Consider the following 7,979-nt stretch of genomic DNA (forward strand, 5'->3'; position numbering starts at 1 on the left):
TTCCTCCTTTGCATCGAAGAATCAGTAGCCTCCATGAAGTCTAACCACCATTCATCAAGTCCAGCCACCACTAGTGATTGTTGCTGGCCTCACTACGACCTTTTCTGGCTACAGCAAGACCAACGATAGTGTTGTCCACATCGGCAGCCTTGAACGAAGCTCGACTAGCCTTCTTCATGCAATCCAAGCGATGCAAGGATAACTATCAGTTGCATCCATGGTAGTGCAACCAACCCAAGATTGCCGCTAATCTACAATTCACCCTAAGAGGCACTACCAGAGGGCCAACAGCCCGCTCGCCACACTAGGCCAATAACTTGCTTATTACACCATGCAATTCCAAATATGTGTTTCAAGAACCATTTTTTTTTTAATTTCAAATTTTCATATGGATACATGTCTACGATGAATAATTGTGTCTTTCAATGTATACATGTCTATGATGAATCATTATGTCCTTTCCATATTTCTTTAACCAAAGTTAAAGTGTTCAAGGAATTGGATTGGCCTTAAAGGGTGTACCAAATTCCTTCATCTCCCAATATTAGAAGATAACACAGATCTAGAAGTCGAAAAACAATATTCCAAAACAATTTTAGAATTTCACCCAAAAAAAAATTAAGTCAAATCTTCCATACCTAAAAACCAATTTTCATAAAACATCTGAGAAAAAATAAGATTGTTCCAGAATAATCCTTGACAAAGGAAGAAGGGGCAAATTACTTAAATTGGTTCACAAATCAACAATAATTGTAATAATACAACAAGCTATCATCAAAATATACATGTTAATTATACTAGGAAACAAATAATCAAGATGCTCTGATACTAATGAGCAAAAAAATGTAAAGAATCCAACACACGGATTCAAATACATGAATCCTAATCCATGTTTATATAACCCTAAGAACTCTACAATATTTGTTTCACTATTCTACCATATAATCACAAGAATAACATGAATTATATTGATTAGCTCATAATCTAGATGTATACCTTATTTGCAGAAATAAATTGCTCCACAACTTATTTAAAATGAAAGCCTCCAAAGATTAAGAACCTAACCAAACTTGCACACACACAAATGCACACTCATTTGTCCCTTTGTTACTCATTATAAAAGGCTTGTAAGACTCTTATATATACTTACTAGTGTACTAACCTTTTCACCAAAATTTGCATCACTTCATGCATGTAACTATTAAGAAGAGTTGTATCTCTTCATGTAATTACATCTTTTAACTAATGTACATGTGTCACACGCTACCCCTCTATAAGGCATAACATGATCCCGTAGTATACCTAATGAATTATCAAACTTCGCTTACTGATAACCCATTAAATATACTACAAGAGATTTTAAACTTTTTTTTGTATTTCTTTTTATAGTGGTGAGCACTTTGACAGGTGTTAAAAATTTTTTTTTACTGAAGTGAAACCAAATAACAAATCTGAGTATCAATAATTTCTATAAAAATTTTGGTAGAGTGCCATCTGTATTTTGAATAAAATAGTTCTTCAAAAACCTGTAAAAAGCACTTTCAATATATATTTCTTCAATCCCAAACTCCAATAATAGTTCAACACAATAAATTTCTCAACTCAATTCAACATCAATTTTCCAGTGTTTTCAAAAGCTGAGATAAAAGAAATATGTCACAATATTTTTACAAGCCAAAATAATTTATAATTTTAGTTTACAACTGCTCAAGACCAAGTACAATATATACATACAGTGCACGTACATTACAATAAAAACTACAAAATATGATATACTCAATATACCAAGCAAAATCTCAAAATGTAGCACAACCAGCCTACTCTGCTGCTCTGTCCGTCTGTCTACCTACGACAGCAATGAAAAAGCTATCACTGAGCCAATGTCTCAGTGGTGCACAACATTAAGAAAATACAATTTAAAACCATAAACCATAAATCATATGAACTGTGGATACTTAAAATCATAATTAAATTTAAAAAATAGTGAATGTCATAAAGAATTAAACTCCATTTCACAATATCACAATAAATATCAATAAATCAAACACAGCTTAATCATGATTCCATAGTCCAATTTGTCCCAAAAGTCGATGGCTATTGAGGAATAACATAGCTAGCTAGCAATTATATGAGTAATCATCCTATTCGTCCTCAACTAACACACACCTCAACACTTCAATTAGAGAGGGAATTCAAAGCCAATTCATCCCACTAGACAAGCTAGTGAGGAATTCAATCAAATATACATGATAGCTATGGTTTCAAACCATTTGCAATATTTTTCAAGCAATAAGTATCCATCAAATTCCATTCAAATAAGTTTTCCACAATTTAAGCAATAACATACAAATTGTCAATATTTATTTTAATTGAAAATTCAAAAGAAATAACTGTTGTGCACAGACCTCTGAATAGTAACCTCTTGGCCCTGACTCAGTGTTTCCTTCCCCTTCCCTGAGTCTTTGCTAACTGAAACACACAATTTAAAGTATTTCAGTACTCATTTAAACTGTCTCTAACAATAAGGTTCAATAATTAATTTATTTAATACTATCGCTTTCTTTAGTCAACCTATAATATTGACCCTTAATGCACTCTAGGGGAATAAATTTTATTGTTACCAATATGTCACATTTTATAGTCCTTTAGTGTTGGTATAAGTTACCAATTCTATTTTTAAGTATATTGCATTTTATTACAATTTATCGAATTTCGGTATGCTATTTTGACCTAGCCGGATGACCTAGTTCTCTCGGTTTTCAATTCCTGGTCCGACTTACAAATATGTAGGTCGATGTCTTAGTGAACTTTTGCCACAAATTTTAGGTCATTTGGAGTTTACTAGACCAAGTTATGGTCATTTTACTATTGTTAGTCAAATTGCACTAAAATGGCAAACTTAGGTCATTTTTAGGTCATTTCTGGTTCTAGTAGTTTTTATACCCGAAATTGTGCAAGCATTTTGACTTGCTTATGGTCATTTCTGGGTTTAGGTGTCTTCATAAGAATTGTAGATCTATATCTAACCTATTCATGGTAAAACTTTCATTTGGACTTGTTTTGAGTGAGTTATGGCCAAAACACTAACTGCTGTCCAAATGGTCAATTTTTAGGTTTTTAAGTCACTAATCCGGATTTGATCATTTCTCAAGTCACTTTCTGGACAGAATTTAGGTAGGCTTTCTTCATGAAAGTTGGTATATTTTGTGCCTAGTTTCACCTCCAATTGGCTTCATACCAATTGGAGTCACACACTTAGGGTTATAGGCCCATTTGTATACTGCCCTCTACATGCCTTTCAAACACCAAACCAAACACACATTCACCAACTATCTCCTCAATTCTCCATACCATTCTGCATTTGGCACTAACCATAACCATTCAATTCTTTACATTATAGGTCAACTTGGACAGAATATAACAATTTCACAATGCACCAATTGCACTCATAATTCATAAGGTTCAAACCCAACAATATATACACATAAATACTTCTAATTATTACACATACTCATATCATCAAATTACATGCCTTATCACTACTATTCCACATACACATGCTGCCATTTTTTGTACAATACTTCAACAACATTTCATGAACTTAAACGTTACCCATTTCCATTATGAGGCTGCCCAAGTAACACATTCACACCAAACTTTCATTTTCACTTCTTAAGCTCACCATTCAAACTTTATACATGGGGATAAACTTGAATACATATAAGCACTTAATTTAACATCTCAAGCAACCATTTACATGCAAAGACAAGCTATACATGATGAACTCCCATGGCTGCTGAAATGGAGTAGCACTTTAACTCATCAAAACTTAAAACTTCTTCCATAAATCAACCACCCACAACCTTGGTTACACTTTTAATGAAACAAGAATTAAAAACACTCACTCACCACTTTTGAAGCTTGATCAAAACCTCACTAAACTTCTTAAAATGCTATCAAACTCTTCCTTGAAAGGTGTTGAGCAAAGTTAATGAAGGAACCTAATGGAAAAAGTGGCTAGAACATGCTTGCATGTAGCTCTCACCATGGACGGCCAAGGAGTTTTCTCTCAATATTGATTTCGATTGGTTCTCTTCCTAAGGTTGAAGATGATAGAATTTTCTATCCAATGGCTGATTAGAAGTCCACTTAGGTGATGTTAGTGGAACACTAAGGTGAGTTTATGATTTTTTTAATCCAAAATTTCTAATTTCCCACATTTTCCTCCTATCTTTTGCTATTTAGATTATGTATCACCATTTTAATTTTTATGACATTTTCCTAGTGTAATATCATGTATTTTTAATAGAAATTTAGGTCAAAAGGCAACTCGGGATGTCAATTGACCACAATGCCTCTATTAGGATTGCATTCCCGATTTTTCGGTAACACCGAGTTTTATCGTTTTCTCGATTTCTCGTTTTTCTTTGTACTAATTAATTAATTTTTCTTTGATATTTTTAATGACATTTATACTTCAATAGATGCTTATTTAAGTCTTAAAAATATTTTTCAGGGTTCCCCGCAGTCCAGGGATAGTCAACGATCCACGCCGCAACTTCTCGATGCGGTCACCCATCGCTATGGTTCTCGGCTCGTTTAACTTGGTTACATTTCATTGCTATTATTTTTCCTTTGTTTTTTTTGTGTTTTCTTTTCTTGTATTTCATTACTTTATGTCTCCTCACTAATATTTAAATGTAGTTTTAGGCATCCTAGCTATCCGAACAACACTGGTCACCGGAATAGTAGAACGCACTACCGAACATAGGGGTGTTACAATTCTCCCCCCCTTAAAATAAATTTTGTCTCGAAATTTTACCTAGCATCAGTTTCTGAACAGCTGTGAGTGCTGTCTCCTCATGTCCTCTTCACATTCCCAAGTAGCTTCCTTGCCTGAATGATGGTTCCACAGCACTTTAATCAGGTGTATCTGTTTATTCCTCAGCTGCTTCACCTCATATGCCAGAATTTTTATGGGTTCTTCCTCATATGAGAGGTCTGGATTTACCTCAATCTCTTTAACTGATAGAATATAAAATGGGTCAGATCTGTACTTCCTTAACATGGACACATGGAAGACACTGTGTATCCTTTCTAGCTCTGGAGGTAATGCCAACCGATATGCCGAAGGACCCACTCTTTCCAGAACCTAATATAGTCCAATAAAGCAAGGACTCAATTTTCCCTTTCTGCCAAATCTCATAATCCTCTTCCAAGGAGAAACTTTGAGGAATACCTTATCACCCACTGCATATTCAATATCTCTTCTCTTCAGATCAACATAGGACTTCTGACGGTATGATGCAGCCTTGAGTCAATCTTTGATCAATCTGATCTTTTCCTCTGTCTGCTGAATAATTTCTAGCCCAATCATCTTTCTTTCACCTATTTTATCCCTACATAGGGGAGTTATGCACTTTCTACCATACAAAGCTTCATATGGAGGCATCCCAATGCTTAATTGGTAGCTGTTGTTATAAGTAAACTCAATCAAAGGCAAGTGTGTATCCCAACTATCTTCAAGCTCAATAACACAAGCCCGTAGCATATTCTCCAATATCTGAATTACCCTCTCAGACTGGCCATCTGTCTGTGGGTGGAATGCTGTGCTAAAGTTCAATCTAGTTCCTAGGGCTCTCTGAAGACTACCCCAGAATCTAGAAGTGAACCTAGGATCTCTGTCTGATACAATCGATACTGGCACTCCATGCAATCTTACAATCTCATCTATGTACAATCTGGCCAATCTTTCTAGGCTATAGTCCATCCGGACTGGCAAAAAGTGAGCAGACTTAGTCAGTCTATCAACTATAACCCACACTGCATCATGACTATTCTGTGTCCTCTGAAGTCCCATCACAAAGTCCATAGTTATCTGTTCCCATTTCCACTCTAGTACTGGCAATGGATGTAACAAACTAGCTAGAACTTGATGTTCTACCTTCACTTGCTGACAAGTTAGGCATTTGGAGACAAAATCAGCTACATCCCTTTTCATACCCATCCACCAGTAATGCTCTTTTAGCCCTCTGTACATTTTAGTTCTACTAGAGTGCATAGCAAAAGGAGACTCATGTGCTTCCTTCATAATGATCTGTATTAATTCCACATCACTAGGAACACACATTCTACCCTAATGTAGTAGTAAACCATCATCTCTCATAGAAAATTCAGGTTTCTTGCCCTGCTGGACTTCTTTCAGCAGCTTCTGATATTTTTCATCATTCTCGAGCACCATTACGACCGATCAATCAACACTGGCTGTACATACCATGCAACTACTGTCTGTTCCTCATCATCAATCTCCAAACTGGCATGCTGTGCTTTCAACTCATGTACCATGGACAAAGGAGAAACTCTGAGACATGCCATAGTCTTGCGACTTAAGGCGTCAGCCACCACATTTGCTTTCCCTGGTTGATAGTCTATTAAGCAATCTTAATCTTTAATCAGTTCTAACCATCTCCTCTGCCTCAAATTCAATTCCTTCTGGGTGCCTAAGTACTTCAAGCTCTTGTGATCTGTGTAAATGTAGCATTTCTCCCCATACAAATAGTGTCTCCAGATCTTCAGAGCAAAAACAATAGTTGCAAGCTCCAAATCATGTGTTGGGTAGTTCCTCTCATGCAGTTTCAGCTAGCGTGATGCATAAGCAATGACAATCCGATCTTGCATCAGTACATAGCCTAACCCATTGTGAGAAGCATCACTATAAACTGTATATTCCTTACCTGGTGTAGGTAAAGTAAGGACTGGAGCTTCAGTCAAACACATCTTCAACTCATCAAAACTTTACTGGCATTTATCTGTCCACTGAAATTTTACATCTTTTCGAAGTAGCTTGGTCAGTGGAGAAGCTAACATAGAAAACCCTTTCACAAACTGGCGGTAATATCCAGCTAAACCCAGAAAACTGTGAATTTCTGTGATATTCCTGGGCGACTTCCAATTAAGGATAGCTTCTACCTTGCTGGAATCTACCTTGATCCCTTCAGCCGACACAATATGTCCCAAGAAGGAGATTTCTTTCAGCCAAAATTCACATTTCGATAATTTGACATATAGCTGTTTCTCCCTTAAGGTCTGCAGTACAATCCACAGATGTCTGTCATGCTCCTCTACATTCCTTGAATATATCAAAATATCATCAATAAACACCACCACAAATTGGTCGAGATATGGTCTGAAGATAGTGTTCATCAGATCCATAAAAGCAGCTGGAGCATTACTTAACCTAAATAGCATTACCAGAAACTCATAGTGGCCATATCGAGTTCTGAAAGTAGTCTTTGAAATACTTTGCTCTTGCACTTTCAACTGATAATAACCAGATCGCAAATCAATTTTGGAGAATACAGCTGCACCCTTCAACTGATCAAACAGATCATCAATGCGAGGTAATGGATATCTGTTCTTTATTGTCACCTTATTCAACTGTCGGTAGTCAATACATAAGTGAAGAGTGCCATCTTTCTTCTTAACAAACAATACTAGCACTCCCTAAGGTAACACACTAGGGCGGATGAAGCCCTTTTCAAGTAGTTCTTGCAACTGTACTTTCAACTCCTTCAACTCTGCTGGTGCCATTTTGTATGGTGTTATGGAGATTGGATCCACACCAGGCATAAAATTAATTTCAAACTGCACCTCTCTTTCTGGAGATAATCCTGGCAATTCATCAGGAAACACATCTGAAAAGTCATACACTGTAGGGATGTCCCTCAATGCTGGACTCCCTACTTGGGTGTCTACCACATGTGCCAAATATGCTTCACGCCCCTTTCTGATCATTTTACTAGCTAGTGCAGCCGAAATGATGTTTGATGGCAATAGCTGCCTCTCCCCATGTATTACCACATCAACATCGAGGAGACCAAAAGTGATCTTGATCTCTGATCCAATCATGGCGTGATGCCTGGCTAACCAATCCATGCCCAAGATGATATCATAATCTCTAAAGGGCATTTTAATGAGAT

This window comes from Hevea brasiliensis, chromosome 11, assembly GCF_030052815.1.
Source record: "Hevea brasiliensis isolate MT/VB/25A 57/8 chromosome 11, ASM3005281v1, whole genome shotgun sequence".
In the NCBI taxonomy this organism is placed as follows: domain Eukaryota; kingdom Viridiplantae; phylum Streptophyta; class Magnoliopsida; order Malpighiales; family Euphorbiaceae; genus Hevea; species Hevea brasiliensis.